This window comes from Geospiza fortis, unplaced genomic scaffold, assembly GCF_000277835.1.
Source record: "Geospiza fortis unplaced genomic scaffold, GeoFor_1.0 scaffold54, whole genome shotgun sequence".
NCBI classification, from domain to species: domain Eukaryota; kingdom Metazoa; phylum Chordata; class Aves; order Passeriformes; family Thraupidae; genus Geospiza; species Geospiza fortis.
In genome coordinates this window covers 13,290,090-13,293,245 of record NW_005054301.1, presented here as the reverse complement: position 1 = coordinate 13,293,245, position 3,156 = coordinate 13,290,090, and the positions used below count along the sequence as shown (strand labels likewise).

General features: G+C 47.3%; 1 long non-coding RNA gene across 2 annotated transcripts in view; it reads left to right on the top strand.

Annotated features, from left to right (window-relative positions):
- Positions 1–1,459: 1,459 nt before the first annotated feature.
- The window catches only part of LOC115949084, an 8,185-nt gene continuing 6,488 nt past the window's right edge, over positions 1,460–3,156 (top strand). For both annotated transcript variants that reach the window (XR_004082735.1, XR_004082734.1), the window contains exons 1-2: positions 1,460–1,508; positions 2,503–2,663. This is a non-coding gene — a long non-coding RNA (uncharacterized LOC115949084). The remainder of the gene's footprint in view (positions 1,509–2,502; positions 2,664–3,156) is intronic.

Below are 3,156 nucleotides of genomic sequence, written 5' to 3'. Positions count from 1 at the left end.
ATAATCTCTATTGCAAATCTATCAAACAGAGAGCAAATAGCAATATTTATAGTCGGGCATTCAAAAATACAATGTGCTTAAATAACAACAAATGCTTACTAGAGTTGCTACAGCGCAGCTTAATAAAAAATTAGCCTTACTGACAGTCTTGTCAACATCTTAAGTAAATTATCATAGCGATGGTCTTTGGAGAAGAAAACCCACACTCCTTGCTAAAACACCTCCTATCATTAATCTTAAACCACTCGAAGATTATGATGGAAAGAATGGGATCAGTAACCATTATCATCTCAAATTGCTGTTAAAAACTCCTCTGTTTATTTTTGCAACAAAAGCGAATGTATCTGGGAAATGCAGAAAGGGGAAGAAAGGAAAACACAAGAAAGGCAGAACAATTGAGGCGAATCCTGTTGCAACCTCGATGATAAACACATGGAAAAAGCTGTTACTGCTCTGCGGATTGCTGGAATTTGGGTAGACGTTAGAAAAATAAACAAAGTGATGACTCCGCAGCAGTGCTGTAAATGCACCGCTACGCTCAAAAAAAAAAAAAAAAAAACCCAAACAAAAAAAGGTAACATCTTAAAATTATTTGTGTTTTCCTGAATATTCGGTATTTGCCTTTATCTGCATATATCGTTTGATAAAGACCTAAAGTATTTAAAATGTGCTTGCACCTTTCACTGTTCATAGGTAGAAAAAAAAATTGATTTCGACACTTTCTTGCTCGTATTTTGTGTGCATTGCCTGATTTCCAGTTATCGTCAGAATAAAGTCTATAGCGTTGTTTCATGAAGATCCGACATACTCGAAACGTTTGCTTAGAGCGAAACCTTTCCAGAAGCGATTCTGATTTTTGTTGTAGTCTCCCCTGTTAGAATACCATCCCTCTTTGAAATACATTTTTACAGATGAAAAATAATATTTTTCCCTCGTTAAACTAATTCCAGGATTTGTCAGAGAAGGGAGAATCTGCTGATTTAGGGACACTCGACCTTCATGTTATCAACGGATCTTTATACCTTCAATGGATCCGCCAATCGATGTGAGGTGGGCACACGTCTGAATACAATCAAACACAGATTTTTGAAGTTATTCTTTCAAAATATGGAAGTTTACACGAAACCTTTAAAGGGGACGATGCACCCCGGCGGGCCCTCCTCCTCCCCTCCCTGCAAGTCAGAGGAAAGGGTGCCATTCAACCAGGTCGTTGCGAATTAAAACAAACCAAACAATTATTTTCGCCTAGCAGAGCTGCATCTTCCCGTTGTTTCCGCGGTGATTCACGCCAGCAGCGGTGTACCAGAGGCAGAGGCGGGCGGGCTGCTCTTCCCCCTTGGGCGGGGGGGGACGGGGGCTTTGCTCCCAGAGGCAGCTCGGCGGCGGCGAGGGCGCTGCGCGGCGCGGTGAGGGGCGCGCAGGTAGGCGCGACTGGAGCGGAGCCGGAGCAGCGCTGCCAACTCCCCCGCCGCGGCCCCGCATTGACCCCGGCCCGGGGCTGCGGAGAGGTGAGAGGTGACGCTGTTAGCCAGCGCAGACCTGGCCCTTTTAAAGCCACAGCTAATCAGTCCTTTACTAAATTAAAATATAGGAACCAGAGGGGAAGCAATTTCGATGTAAGGAATTACCGTGCGCGCTCCCAGAACGAAATAGTATTGAAATGAGGACGGTGCTCTCTGCGACGGACAGATTTGTCACCCAGGAGCAGTTGGGCTAAGATAAACTATAAAATTATACATCCGCTGCATAGATCCCATAGACCCGCACGCGTGGGAGATTACGCATCCTGCACGTACACAATAATAAAATAAGGATATGGAGCTGTTAAAAAACTTCAGCCCCATAAGCTATACAGCGGGGTGATTGTTACAGGGCAGCGGGCGCTGGGTGGTTAATTGCCCACCTAGCTAAAGGCTCAGAGATTCATTATAATGTGGGAAGAAATTAAAGCGGAAAAAAAGTGATACATTTTCCTGTCAATTCATTTGTCTTCGATTTCAAGTTATTCTTTAACCTCTGTAAGAAATAGGAACTAACTGTGAGAGGGGTGTGTGTACGCGTGTGCATATGCACTACAGCCATACAGTACCTACGCCTGTGTTTGTGATGTACAAATATGTGTGATCTGAGCACATGAATTGGCTCACAAACAGTGGAAAATGGTGACAGTTCCATTTTTCCTCTTTAATTAGGAAATATTCCTTGATTGTCTTGGCGCCCATTACTTTCTAATAACTCCATAGAACCAGGAGAAGAAGAATAAATGTCTACTGCAAGTAATCTGCTATAAAGCAATTATTTTACTAGGATAATATGCAATTGCAAGTACAACACCATAGTGGCCACGAATGAGACACAAAGGTAAAAAATAAAGGCTACTAGAGTGATAATATTTGAGAGTACAGGCAATTCAATGGGTCCCAGTAAGAAATATCTAGCCTTGGTAACGTAGCTCTGTTACAGCTAGATTGTAAAGAAACTTTCCCTTTTCATGTGTTTCAGGCAGCAAAATGCTGGGTTTAGAAGACTGCGAGCCAGTTTCCTGCATACTACTATAATTAATTTGCGTGCGGAGATCAAAGATCCGAGGGCGAAGGAAATAATTGATTCTGCCAGAAAACGCTTCCCTGGCGCAGCCCACGGTCAGCCGCCACCCACGGCAGGTAAGCTGCTGCGTGAAACTATTTTTAACTGAACAAAAGCCTAAGCAAACATCTGACGTCAGGGTGCAGCGTTCCCGGGGAAAGGGGGGGCTGGCAGCGGTGCGTGGTGCCGGGCTGCCCGTCCCATCCCGCCCGTGGCCCGGCCCGGCCTCCCCCGCTGCCTGCGGAGCGCGGCGGCCTCGGGGAGGGGCTGTCCTGCCCTCCGCCGGGACCGGGCTGAGGCTGCGGGGGTAGCCCAGAGGTGACAGAGAGCAGGCACGGCGCCCATCGGGGAAGGCCAGTGACACCACTCCGGCTGACGCTGGTCTGTAACTTCTGCGTGTGGTTGTAAAAACTAGATGCTGCTTTTATCCCCGCGGAGCTTGCTGTGTTTACCTGCAAGGCACCCAAGCACTCGGGCACTCGGCGGGCGAGCACCGCTCCTGGCGGCGGCCGTGCGGCCCCAGCGGGCTCGGGGGACGCCCCCAGCCTCCCGCATCGTCGCGGCCCAAAC